Source organism: Talpa occidentalis, unplaced genomic scaffold (genome assembly GCF_014898055.3).
Source record: "Talpa occidentalis isolate TD23 unplaced genomic scaffold, MPIMG_talOcc4v2.1 talOcc4.2, whole genome shotgun sequence".
NCBI lineage: Eukaryota > Metazoa > Chordata > Mammalia > Eulipotyphla > Talpidae > Talpa > Talpa occidentalis.
Genome location: NW_023602073.1, coordinates 4,172,596 through 4,187,264, shown reverse-complemented (window position 1 = coordinate 4,187,264; position 14,669 = coordinate 4,172,596). Strand labels below are relative to the sequence as shown.

Sequence of the window (14,669 nt, the reverse complement as noted above, 5' to 3'; positions counted from 1 at the left end):
GAACTCCAGTTTATTAATGCCTTCTATAGCATCCTTTTGTTGTTGTACCTAAGAATGTGTTTAATAACCTGAGATTTTCTAAATTTTCATAATACATAGAGATTTCTATATTTTCTTCTAGAAGGTTTATAATTTCAAGTAACACATTTGGATCTGTGATCCATTCTTAATTAATTTTTGCATATGGTGTGGGGTAGAGATCTGTTTATCTATGTGTCCGTTTACTTATTTGCATATGGGTAGCCAGTCAGTCACCAGCACCATTTGTTAAAGACTGTAATGTACTTATTGAATTAGCATGTTTGTCAAAAATCAATTCACGGTAAATATACGAGTTTATTTCTGGACTTTCAATTCTTTCAGCTTCTGTGGCTCTTTAATTCCATTGTGATCAGAGAATAAGTATACTTGATCAGAGAATAAATATACTTGATTTTAACAAGCATGTTCTATATGTGCTTGAAAAGAAATTGTATCCTATAGTCACTGAATAGAGATTTCTAGTTAGGTCAAGCTGTTTTTTTGTTTTTTTTTTAAGTGTTTGTTATCATTGCTGACATTTAGTTTAAATGTGCTACCAAATCTATTCAGAGTTTGCTGTTTGAGTTTTGGGATTATTAGTTGCTGTATATGTGCCTATAACAGTTATGTCATTATGAAGTATCATTCTGACTTTAGTAGTATTTCTTGGTTTATAGTCTGCTGGATTTGATATTAATATAGTCATTTCGGTTCCTTTTGGTTTACTTTTTACGTGATTTATCTTTCTCTTCTTTGACCTTAAATCCATTGTTAGACTCTGACATGTATCTCTTTATAGCATCCATTTAAGTTGTGCTCCTTTATCTAGTCAGAAGATCTCTGCTTTAGGAGGGGAATGTTTAGTCTATTCACGCTTTTTTTAAAAAAGATTTATTTATTTATGCATACAAGAACTGGGATACAGGCCAGAGATGTGGGGGTGGGGGGGTGAGAGGATTCACCCGAGACAGAGTGGGGAACAGAACAGGTGGATTGACTGAAATACACTGCTGAGGGGCGCAGCGGGGAGTCAGGAGAGGTCTGCTGTGCCTGTATTCACACTTAATGCAATGATTGATAGGGATTTATGTCCGCCATCCTGCAATTTGTGTTCTCTATTTCATACATGCCTTCTTCCTTGAGTTCCTTCTTTTGTGTTAGCTGATTTTAATGGGACATTTAAATTGTTGATTTCTAAATTTTCTTTATTGTTACAGTTATTTTCTTAATGGCTGCTCTAAAAGATCACAATATGGCTCTGAAATTTAGAGCAGTGTATTTTGGATTAATAGTAATTTAACTCCAGTGAAATATAGAGGTTTGGTTCCAATATATCACCTTTTCCTCCCCCTTTCTTTGGGTTTTTATTGGTGTATACTACATGTTTATATATTAAAAACTAAATTGGTCTTCTTTATATTTTTCAAGCCCAATGGTATTATTACTTTATACATTTTGGGGCTTTAAAGACATTAAGAAATTTGAAGTATATATTTATTTATAGAATATTTTGTATTTACTTACATATTGGGCATTTGGAATACTTTAGAGTTCTTCATGTCAACTCACGTTAATGTCTGATGTCTCTCTCTTTCAGCTTAAAGAACTCTTTAGTATTTCTATATGAGTGTCCCATCCATGCATGTTGGTGCACGTGCTGATATTCCACAGGTCTCTGTTAATTTTTAAATTTTTTCTTTCTGTTTTCCAGATGCGATAATATCCCTTTATATATAGTAACATTATTGATTTTCTCTTTTGCTATCTCAAAGGCACTAATGGGCCCCTTGGCTGAATTTTTCATTTTAGCTGTTGTCATTTTCAACATCTGCAACTTCGTTGTTACATTTCAATTTTTTAAAAAAATAGTATCTCTTTATTAAAAGTTCTCTGCTGAGTACTGTCATACTCAACTTTAATTCTTTTGATTGTTTTTAAAGCTCTCTCAGTGTGCTTGTAATAGTGGTGTGATGCCCTTTGCTAAATCCAACATCTATAGACACCCAGAGACAGTTTTTTTTTACTGCTCTTTTCCCTCTGGAATATCGGTCGCACTTTCTTGTTTCTTTACATGTTAAAGGTTGACTACTGGGCATTTTGAATTATATATCAACTGTGGACTGTGATTTACCCCCCCCCAGGGGTGCTTGATACTGTTTCATTTTTTTGGGATTAAAGCTTAACTGGCCTGCATTTGTGAAGTGTGTCTTCCCATAATATACAGCTAATGTCTGCTCAGTTCTTTTTGTTTTTATTTTTAAACTTGCTTTCCTGGGGATCTTTCTGTGTCTGATCAGCCGAAGGTTCAGCCAAAGATGAGTCAGAGGCTGTGCTCAGTATCTCAAGCCATCAGGCTCTCACTCTGTAGGATGGGCTGCATATGGGCTGTGGAGCCCCTTCAGAGTTGGGACCATTGACGCCTGCCCTAGTTTTCACTTGCTTTGGGAAGGACACGCTTAGGTCTTCTTTGTCCATGGATTTATGCTCTTTTAGACCAGGAATGTTTAAGTGAGGTGGATGCTAGTCTCCAACTATGACTATGCTCAGCCTCTAGTCAAGTCAGACTGTAGGGGAAGTTTTTCAAGCCTTTTTTCTCTTAACTTCTGAAACTCCTTATCTGACCAATCTGCCCTCTGTGACTTGTGCCAAACAGAATTTGTTTATTATTATTATTTATATATATGTTTATTTTATTGTATATATTTTTACAACATTTTTCATTTTTGCACAATGTATGCATTTTCATCTTGGTTATAGTCCTCGTACAATTCCCACCCGCCTTATTTTGACCGTAATCCCTCCTACCCCTCCCCCCGTAGTGTGTCTCTGATTTATAGTTGCTTGTTGATTTTGATTTTGACTTCATTATAATTAGTCTTTTTCCTGGTCCCTTATTTAAGTTTTCTAGATTCCTGCTATGAGTGAGACCATCCGGTATTTTTCTTTTTCTTTCTGGCTTATTTCGCTGAGCGTGATCCCTTCCAGCTCCATCTATGTTGCTGCAAATGGCATGAGTTTATCTTTTTTGATTGCTGAGTAATATTCCATGGTGTATATGGACCACATCTTCTTGATCCAGTCATCTATTTTTGGGCATTTGGGTTGTTTCCAAAGCTTAGCTATTGTAAACAGTGCTGCTATAAACATAAGGGTGCAGGTGCTCTTTGGAATGGATGTTTCTGTGTCCTTTGGGTAAATAGCTAGGAGTGGAATTGCTGGATCCTATGGAAGCTCTATGTTTAGTAGGTCCAGAAATCTCCACACAGCTCTCCATAGTGGTTGGACCAGTTTGCACTCCCACCAGCAGTGCAGAAGAGTTCCTTTTTCTCCACACCCTCGCCAACATTTGTTGTTGCTAGTTTTTTTAATATGTGCCATTCTCACTGGTGTGAGATGGTATCTCATGGTAGTTTTGATTTGCATTTCCCTGATTGCAAGTGACGTTGAACATTTTTTCTTATGCCTGTTGGCCATTCCCATTTCCTCTTTGGAGAAGTTCAGAATTTGTTATCTTAAGCTAGTGGAGCTGCTGTCTCTCCCTATTAGCTTGGACTGAGAGCATCACTTTAACAACAACGTTTCATAACCTCTCCGAGGCCGCAGTGTAGCTGCTGTTCTCAGTCAGTAATGTGCTCATTGAACTACCACACTTGAAGGGGTGGGGCGGATGGGATGAGGTGACGGACACAGCTGCAGGCAAGAGCACGGCAGTATTTATGTTAATCTCACCCAGGGTTCAGTCCTTTTCATGAGGAAGTGCTTCTCGGTTCGTGGTGTGCTGGAAGTTACAGTGTGGAAATGATTGTCTTTGACAGTTTAGACCAGCTTTATAGTTGCTTTGTGGGGAGAGGATTTTTCACCCTCTTCACTCCGTCATGCTGAGTGATTGTAATTAGGAGATGTATTTGATTCTTTCCTTTTTATTCTTTATTTGATTCTTTCCTTTTTATTCTTTATTTGATTCTTTCCTTTTTATTTTTAAAACAGATTTCGGTGCTGTAGGGTAAGGAAAAATGTCAGGCTTTTCTGCCCTCCTGCCATCAGGAGAGATGCTGGATCCTTGCGGTCCTGAGTGCATGCCTGATGGCGGGCACCGGGAGTAGGGTGTGGGCATAGGGAGATGGGATTCACCTGGGCTGAGACTGGACTTTTAAGGGTGGCATCACGGGGACGCCAGCGGGAGCCAAGAAGCAGCAGAACAAAGGAAGAGCAGAGAAGCAGAGAGAAGGCCGGAGAGTCCAGACAAAGTGAAGACCTGCTGGGGGCTGGGAGGCCTGTCGCCCCCTGGCCCCCCGGCACCCCTGCCTGGTGTGTACCGGGTAAATCCCAATAAAAGCCTGCAAAAGCCACTGAGTACTCTGACTCCTCCTTTACCCCGGTCTGCTGGATCCTAGAAAACCTGCTCTGTGGCCTGTCCTGCCCTCCACAAGTGCTCTGGTGCAATTCTTCACTTGTCATCTATTTTCTTGAGCATTGTGATCTTCATGCTTTCAGTGTCCGTATCTCATAACTTCAGTGTCTTTCTCTGTCTTCCCACTAGATTTTGGTCACTTGATCGTGTCCTCTAGCACATGTGGTTATTTTTTGATAGACTATCAGACAGTTTATTTGAAAAATACTGTAGAAATTCTGTTATGATGATGTTATCCTTCTTCAGAGTGCACTTGATTTTCTTTTGGAAGACAGAGTAGGGGGAATATTTTGATTCAGTCAAGGATTGAAAAGATTGGATTTTGAGTTTCTTGTTTTCTGAGAAATATTTTCCTTTTGGTTTTCCTTTATTCCCAGGGCATGGTCTGTTAGAGATCCCAATGGAAAACTTGAGGTGTTTGTGGGGACTGTAGGGTAATGACTGAAATAATTGTCAGGCTTTGCTGCCCTCCTGCCTTTAGGATGGATGAGGGATCCCTGTGGTCTAGAATGCATGCCTGATGGAGGGTGCCTGGAGTGGGGTGTGGGCATACGTAGGTGGGATACTTCTGGGTGGAGAGGCTGGACTTATAAGGACGGCATCACGGGGTCGCCAGCAGAACAACAGAGTGAAAGGAGCAGAGAAGCAAAGGCCAGGAGAGAACGCAGGAGAGCCCAGAGAGAGTGAAGATTCGCAGGGGGCCCGGGACGCCTGCCAGCCTTCCGGCACCCCGACACCCCTGCCTGCCGTGTACCTAGTAAAATCCCAATAAAAGTCTGCAAAAGCCACCGAGGGCTCCATGATTCCTCCTTACCAGTTTGCTCGGGTCATAGAGAACCAGCTCTGTCCCTTCCTGCCGCTACAGGGACCTTCTTCCTTGGTGTGCCTGAACCTCACTTTTTTCTTCTCAGCTTTGTGAGTCTACCAAAAACTCTGCTTAGAATTTACGTATCACTTTGCCTTTGGCTTTCTGGCTTCTTGTATCATGTCACTTAGGAATGTTGAAGGAAAATGCTTTGTAGATTGTTGGTCTTGCTGTTCTGACCTGCTCTTTCCTTTGTGATCTTGGCTCCGCCAGTCCTTCCTACTTTGCTAAATGCAAACTAACTTTTGAACGACGAGTGCAGTAAGCCAATATATTTGAATTTCTGCTTTCTTGGGGGTCTCTCAGCCCTCAGGTGTGCACAGAAATTAGCAAACGCCTCGGTGAACAAAGTAGTAAACTGTCACCTTCACTTCAATGCATTTCCCTTTCCTTCTGTTCTCTCGAGTCTTGGTTGCTGCCTTAGACCTTGAACAACTTCACAGCTTTCTTTCGTGGGTGGGTTGGTCTGAGATGAGCTAGTTCGCTGCATGTGGAAGTGGAACTCCAAAAGCATTCTGTCACCACTTTATTTGACTCAAGTAGATCGAGATATGTGATAATGAAGGAATAAACAAGTAGTTTTTTTCAAGAGACAATGACTAGACAGGAAAGATTAAAAGTTGTCTTGTACGACGTGAAGTAGGGAAATTCTACGCAGTATATGCTGGCATATGAGATTTAACTGTTTTGTATAAAAGGATAAAGTGACCTGCAGTGTGATAATATTGGATTTTTAAATACTTTCTTTGAACCAGATATTTTTTCACAGTAAAATATAATTAGGCAACTTCATACAAATTTGATAATGACTTTTAATGTAGATCTTTGTAATTTGTGGAATTTTAAGACCAACTGTATTTATTATTAGGAAAACACAAATATTTGACTTTACTCATTAATGTCCAATTATTGTATTAGTTTTCTGGTGAAATGACACAGGGTGCTTTTTAAAATGCAGCTTTTTTAGGGACTTAATACTTTTCTCTAATAATAGAAAGTAAAAATCAGTCTTGAAAATAGCTTTTAAAATTTTGGATAAGGCTCATCAGTTGTAGCAAATGTACCACTCTGTTAAGTGATGTTGATGAGGTGGGAGGCTGTGCTGTGGGGCAGGCAGAGTCTGTGAGAAACTGCTCTGCTATCTTCTCTGTTTCGTTGCGAACCTAAAACTGCTCTAAAAAAAATAAGAGTCCAAAAAACTATGAGATCCACAGAAATTACACTGACTGACTTTGACATATTAGTGTTAAGTTGATATATTGCTAGAGGAAATGTTCAGATATTAACCCTTGATTATTTTTTTTTAAGATTTGTTTTTTATTTATACAAGAACTGGGGTACAGGCCAGAGGCACGGGAGGGTGAGAGGATTTACCAGAGACAGAGTGGGTAGCAGAACAGGCAGACTGATTAAATACACTGCTGAGGGGAGCAGCAGGCGAGACAGGAGAGGCCTGCTGTGCCATGTGGGTACCTCTGTGGCCGGCCGGGAATCGAACCCGCGCTACAGAGACTGTGGACAGCTTCACAGCGCTGTGCTCAACCTGCTGTGCTACCGGAAAGGCCCCTAACCCTCGATTATTAACAAGTGCTTTTTCCCCTATACCCACTGTAGTGAGTGAATATTATGGTGAACTATCATGACCAAAAGCTGTACTGTTGATAGGAGTTAATTTGGGATTAATATTAGCTCAAGAGCTGAGCCCATAGCATTATAAAATAAAAAAAATTCCCAGGTATTAAGTGTATGATTATATTACACCAAAGAATAAAAAGGAGGAAAACCAGTGATTTTTCTAGCACCACATGAAAGAAAACCTTCCCCTGGTTTTTCTTTCTTTTGTTGGGGGAAGGGGGGGTCTCTTTCTGGATTTCTTATTTTTTTTTAAATTTATTTATTTATATAAGCACTGGGTACAGTCAGAAGCGCGGGAGGGTGAGAGAATTCACCTGAGCCAGAGCGGGGAACAGAACAGGCAGACTGACGAAGTACACTGCTGAGGGGAGCAGCGGGCGGGGCAGGAGAGGTCTGTGTGCCATGTGGGACCCTTGCCTGGCAGCCGGGGATCGAACCGGCGCAGAAGAGGCTGCGGGCAGCCTCGCAACCCAGCGCTCAACCACTGCGCCACCAGGGGAGGCCCGGATTTCTTATTTGGTAGATTAGTAGAAACAAAATAAGCCTTAGTAGAGCTATATAAATATTTAATGCACATAGGGCACACTGCTGGGTACTGGATACCTTATAGATGTCAAAGTAGCACAAGTAGTTGTTTCTAGATTATAAAATGCTATGTAATTTTATGTATCTAAATAACAAAGTGTATCCAACAAAAGGATGTATGGCAAAACCCTTGATAAAATTACAAAATGCTGCACAATTATTACTAGGCCCTGGGAGTGGGTGCCTGCTTTGTAGTACATGGTTTTTCAATGGAGATACAGAAATAGGATTTTTTTTAATAGAAAGTAAGTTATACCTTTAACAAACTTTGACCCAGTATGAATGTTGAGATGCCAGCAAAACTGTGAGTGGCCAGCACTTATCTCTGTCTGTAACTGATGTATTTTGTATTTTGCGTGTATGCCAGTCCTTGTCACTAGGCTGGATTGTGAGCTCCACGAGGAAGGTGACAGCGTGTTGCTCATTGTTCGACATCTGGTATCTGGCACGTGAGATACCAACATTCAGTAAGTGTTGGCTAAGTGAATAATGTCAAAGAAAAATTTTGCACCCGACATTTATTAAAAATGGCAAGGCGGATTTTATTCAGTGTGACTGCAGAAGGGGGAGAGACGCCTCAATGTAAACCGAGCTCAGTGCCCCTAGAAAAAAGGCAGGAAGCCTTTAGGTCCTGGGATGTGCTAAGGGAAAGGTGTGCATGGTCATCAAGGGAAGCTGGTCTGTGTGGTTAGGCGATCTGGCTCGCTTGGTTTGTTGGCTCTTATCTGCAGGAGAAAAAAGCTACTTCAGGGCAGGAAGTAGCTTTGCAAATTGGGGGTCTCTCCCCCACAGGAGAGTATCTGGTGGATGTGCATGTGCAGAAAGGTCACTCCCAGGTCCTTGAACCCAGAGGAACATTTCTGGGTGGTGGAAGTTTTACATCTCAGAGGGGCAGGGAGAGAATTTATAATGGCAAGCATGTTCAAGCAAATGCTCTAACAAAAGGGAGGGCAGTAGCAGCCTGTCATCAGATTTTTGACTGTCAGGACTGAGCTTTCTCAGGCAGGCCTTTTAGGGAGCTGGGTCCTTTTTCTGGGTTCCTAACCTTCAGTTGATAGAAAACCAGGCTAGTATTTAAGTCTCCTATTGTGGGACATGGTTGAAATTGGGGAAATTTTTGTTCGCATGATGGTGGAAGTTGTGGAGGCTGCGTCGAGGACAGGACTCAGCAGAGCCTGCCTGAAGTTTAGTCAGGGACACAGTGTTTGTCAATAACACAGGCAACGCAAGGGCACTTTGTGTATGGGAACCCAGAATGAAACCGTAAGTGGAGGTGGGGGGGGCGGGTCAGGGATATCTAAAAGAATTCACTGTCCAGAACTGGGAAGAAGGAAAGGAAAGAATGTTTAACCAGGTTCGACTTGATCTAACAACTCTGTAAGGTCAGTGCGAGCTCCATGTTAAATGAAGAGGCTGTGGAATTTTTAATGACATGACCAGGGTTATTGTTAGTGACTGGTGGGTGGATTTGACCCATAGTATTGCCAGTGAGTTCTTAGAGAAAGTAACTGTAGGTGGATGGTACCCCCATCAGGTGATTGAGCAGAGCTGTCCCTCACTTCTGTGGAAATCTATTGCATCTCTTTTTTTTTTTTTTTTTAGTGTTTTTTTTTTTTTTTTTATAGAGGCATGTTTTTATTTATTTGTTTGTTTGTTTGTTTATGCAAGCACTGGGTACAGTCAGAAGCGCGGGAGGGTGAGAGAATTCACCAGAGCCGGTGCAGGGAGCAGAGCAGGCAGAAGGACCGAAGTACACTGCTGAGGGGAGCAGCGGGCGGCAGGGCAGGAGAGGTCTGCGCGCCATGCGGGACCCTCCTCCGGTGGCCGGGGAGCAGCCGGGGATTGAACCAGCGCCGCAGAGGCCGCGGGCAGCTTCGCAACCCAGCGCTCAACTGCTGCGCCACCGGGGAGGCCCTGTTGCATCTCTTTTAAGTGGACCTTCCCCCTGCCTGGCCCAAACTATAGCTTAGGCAAAACCACAGTAACAGTAACATGGCATTAGCCACAAAACTACCAACACAGATGGGAAAAAACCAAGCTTTTAAAAACATTTTCTCTAATGTTTTAAATGTTTCAAATTTCTCTATTAAAAGCTCTTAATTGATACTCTTCTGGGTGTAAAATAGGAAAGAGGGTTGCTTTTTGTTGAAGTTTCCCTCTATTGTTATGCTTGCATTTTCGCTTGACAGTTTTCCCCTATTTTTTTCTAATACTGACATAACCTGTTTATACTGGTTGATTAGTAACAGTTCCTTTTCCCCTCCTTGCACCCCGTACCCCACAACTACATTCTGTTCTTTGATTCTGTGTGTAGTGCCAGCAAGGCACAGGCAGGTTCCCTATGATACGGGCAGATGGGTATCAGAGAGTCCTGGAGCCCTCGGAGGCTTTTCAGGCCCTTATTGAGCTTTTTACACCATTTCTAGTGAGGCACCCAGGTACACGGCAGGTGGGGGACCCGGGGTCCAGGAGGCTGGCATGCCTCCAAGCCCCCTATCAATCTTCACTGTTTCTGGGTTCCCTGGCCTTCTCTCATGGTCTCTGCTTCTCCTTTGCTGCTCTGCTGGCTCTGCTCTCATCCTGTTCTCTCTGCTGTCCCTTATAAGCCCAGTCTTAGCCCCGGTGCACCCACTTCTGCATGCCCACACCCTACTCCAGATGCCCACCATCAAGCATGCATGTAGGACCGCAGGGGTCTACCATTAATGTCATGGTGGGAGGGCGGAAAATCCTGATAATTTTCATTTACCCTACGCTGTGGATTTGGCTACTTTAGATCCTTAATGTCGGCGGAGTCATCAGTGCCTGTTTCTCTGTGACTGTCTTATTTCATTTAGAGTAATGTCCTCGGAGTTCATCTATGTTGTCAAAAGTGGCAGCTTTGTTTTTCCTTTTTATGGCTGAATTGTATTACTGTGTGTGTGTGTGTCACATTTTCCCTATACATTCATCTGTGCGTGGACGTTTAGGATTTTATTACATCTCGGCTATCGTGAATAACAGTGCTTCACTGATGGCAATGCTAAAATCTCTTTATGATCCTCATTTTATTTCCTTTGGATAAAAACCCAGAAGTAGGAATGCTGAATCCTATAGTAGTTCTGAAGACCTCGCATAATGTTTCCCCATACTGGCGGCTCCATTTTGCATCTCACCAGTGGTGTGCCAGGAGTTCTGACTTCTCCACCTCCGTCAAAACTTGATGTGTTTGGATTTTTTGGATAGTAGTGAAACTGACCAGTGTGAAGTGGTCTCTCATTATGGTTTTGATTTGTGTTTCCCTGATGATTCGTGACATTAAACATTTTTTCATAGACCTGTTGGCCATTTGCGGGTCTCTTAGAGAAATGTCTGCCCAAGTCCTTAGTGTGTTTTCAGTGGCATTAAAATTTTTCTACCATTGGGTTATAGTTGTTCCTATTATGTTTTGGTTATGAACCTCTTATCAGATACATGGTTTTCAGTATTTTGTGCCATTCTGTAGGCTGTCTTTTCACTCTGCTGATTGTTTCCTTTGCCGAGCAGGTGTATTTTAGTTTGATATTGTCCCATATTTCCTTCTCCCTTTTTGTTGTCCCTTTTTTTTTTTTTTTTTCAGTTCTACAGGTAGATCTCTGGGTGTGGAAGCGATGCTTGGCTCTTTATTCTGTTGTTTCACATAGTGGACAGGTGAGTGAAGATGGAGAACAGAGTGTTGATGCTAATCTGGGGGGTATGTCACTGTGTGGTGGTTAATGGCAGGTGAGCATGAGTAAGGATGGGAGTTTGGGGCTGTCAGAGTAAGTCGATCACAGAAGTAAAGCTCCCCTGGGGAATAGAGTGGTGGAAGAAGCCAGTGTTTCTGTTTGGTGGAGTCATGCAGTAGACAGTAGGTAACTCAGTAGGTGATAAGGTCACTTAGAGAAGTGAAATCTGTTTCCTAGGAGAGAAAAGCAGAAAATCAGCATAGACTATTAATGGTGGGAACGAGGAGCACAGAAAGGATGGTGCCCCCTAGCAGCCTTTGAATCCTTCGGTTTCATTTATCATCAAGTGCTCTAACAACAAAGTCACTTGCTGGGCTCCACCTCTAGACTGTATAATACTTGAAGGTAAGATCATTGCCACGACCTGGCACAAGGTGCAGGCTATAGAAGTGTAATGACCTGGTGTATGTGGCAGATGTGCAGGGGAGAAACACAAAAACCAGGATCCCCGGTGTTGGAAAGTAGAGACAGAAAGCTTTTGCAAATGAGTTTTATTTTTATCTTTTTATTATGGAAAAACTTTACATATATTCAAAAGAAGAGAAGGTGATAGAATGAATCCCGTTTACCAATCACTCAAGCTTACAATGATCAACATATGGCCCATCTTGCTACATTTATCTCTCCTCTCCCCATTGGATTATTTTCAACAAAGCCCAGCTGTTATTATTTTATCTGTACATGCATCGGGATGTAGCTATAAAACAATGAAAAGACCTGCCTTCAGTATTCACATTTCCCCTGATTGTCTTGTCAACTTTTTCTCCAGTTGGTGTGTTAGGATCTAAATCCAAATAAGGATCACACATGCATTTAGTCGATACATCTCTTAGGTTTCTTTTAATCACCCGTCTGGCCCCATATCTTTTATTCTTTGTCATCTGAATTTTCAGTTTGTAATCAAATATTGAAGGAACCAGATTCTTTGCCTGTAGAATTTCCTATATTTAATTTTTTCTAATTGTAGCCCCGTGGTATGGCTTGGCCTGTTTTTCTCGTCACTGTATTTCCTTTAAACTAGTCATTAGAGTTGGAGGTTCGATCAGATTTCCCATTTTTTGGCAAGAAGACTGTGGAGGTGGGCTACGTACTTTCTGTTGGGGGCGTCAGGCGGCACATGCTACCTTGTCCCCCTCTGTGAGATCAGGGTTGACCAGTGCGCGCAGGTGTTACCTTTCTGATTCATCCATTATAAACTTCTCATCTGCTTTTAGCTTCACCGTTGATAATTACTGTCTGGATCAAGGCTTGGCAAGCTTTTTCTGTAAAGGACCGAATAGTGAATATTTTCAGCTTTGTGGGCCATATGGTCTCTGTCCTTGTAGTTCGAAAGCAGCCTGAGGCAATATGTAAATGAATGGACTTGGCCGTGTTCCTGTATAACTTTATTTACCAGATCCCATGGCCCTCTGGCTATTATTTGCTCCTCACCTACATCAATTTTTTTTTCATTAGGGATGGCACAATAATATTATAATTATGTTATTCTCACTTTGCTTATTAATTGAAATGCTTCTATAAAAAAAAGAATTTTGCCTCATCACACCAATTACTTGGTTGTAAAGGAAAGACAGAATTGATGCTTGAGTCTCTCCACTTTCCCCTTCCAAGTTTCACTATTCGACAGTATTACCTTCCCAGTATTACCTTATGCTCTCTCTGTTCTTTTATAAAGGAAATTTTTTGCTTGTCTCCAGACCCTCAAAATAACCTACCAAATCATACCATGTAGGCATGGTTAGGAATGGTGTGTTTGTGGGTAACAGGGCAGACCTTTATTTATTATTCAATTTTAAAATAAGGAGTTGATTTCCTAGCATCTTCCAAAAGCAGTCAGTTTTTTAAAGTCTGACCATGAAATTATGGAATTTTAATATGCTTGATGTTTCTTCCTAGACTGAGGGCCCTGCAGGTGCTCAGGAGAGCCCTGGGGAAGTGTCTGCCGCAGGCCCACTGCTGAGCCACTAGTCACTCCAGGAGGATGTCCTGGTTGTGCTGATGTCACAAAGAGGACCAGTGCTCTTTGTCTGCAGCTGTTAAATCCATGATGTTACCATTTTCAGTTTTATTAGATTCTTTAGATTTATTAGATTCCATTCTTTATCAGTTTTACATAATTTTTATCTGTTAGCATAATTGTTCTTTTTCCCCAGTACTAAGTCATTATTGTTAAGCAAAATTGACATTTGGTTAACCTAGAATTTGAAATTTAATTTAATGATTTAGGGGTATAGAGTCACACCTCCTCAGATGTATGTCACCATACCTACCACCAAAGCACCCACAATCTTCCGCCATAGTCCACGGTGCCCACCTTCTCCCCTTTGTCCCCAGCTTCATACTCCCCCCTCTAGTAGCCTTAATTCTGCAGTCATATCTCTAGGGTTTATTTTTGGTTTAGTTCTGTCAGTTTTTTGTTATTTTTCTAGATTTTTCCTGTGAGTGAGATCAGCTGGTATTTGTCTCTTTCCTTCTGACTTATTAGCATAATCCCTTCCAGTTCCATCCGTGTTGTCACAAATGGCAAATTTTCATCTTTTTTCTTTGTATAGCTGAGTAGTATTCCACTGTGTATGCACCACAGCTTCTTAATCAACACATCTGTCCTTGGATGCTGAGATTGTTTCCACAAGTTGGCCATTGTAAATAGTGTTGCGGTGAACATAGGAGTGCTTATATTCCTTCAGATTCGTTTTTGCATTCTTTGGATAAATACCAAGGAACAAAGCTGCTGGATCCTATGATATGGTATATACTATTTTTAGTATTTTGAGGAATTCCTATCTTGTTTTCTATAAAGCTGGAATAGTCTACATTCCCAACAGTGTACAAGGGTTCCTTTTCTTTCTTTCCTTTTTTTTTTTTTAAGGATTTATTTATTAAGGATTCCTTTTCCTCCACACCCTCACCAACATTTGTTGTTTCTTGTATTTTTGATGTGGGCCATTCTTATGGGAGTAAGGTTTTAATCACATTGTGGTTTTCGTTTGGGCTTCCCTCATAAATGACAATGTGCATTTTTCATGTTTCTGTTGGCCATCTGTATGTCTCATTTGGAGAAGTGTCTGTTTAGCTCTTCTACCCGTTTTTGTTTGTTTTTTTTTTTTTAAGATTTATTTATTTATTTATACAAGCACTGGGTACAGTCAGAAGCACAAGAGGGTGAGAGAATTCACCAGAGCCGGAGCAGGGAACAGAACAGGCAGACTGACGAAATACACTGCTGAGGGGAGCAGCGGGCGCAGCAGGAGAGTTCTGCGTGTCATGTGGGACCATTGCCAGCAGCTGGAGATCGAACCAACAACGCTGCAGAGGCTGCCGGCAGCTTCGCAGCCCAGCACTCAACCGCTGTGCCACCAGGGGAGGCCCTCTTCTACACATTTGTTGACTGGGATTTTTGCTTTCT

The 14,669-nt window shown here is 41.7% G+C and overlaps 1 protein-coding gene across 3 annotated transcripts in view; it reads left to right on the top strand.

The window, feature by feature from the left end:
• RNF182 (ring finger protein 182) overlaps positions 1-14,669 on the top strand; it is a 57,499-nt gene that overhangs the window by 25,034 nt on the left and 17,796 nt on the right. The window lies entirely within an intron of this gene.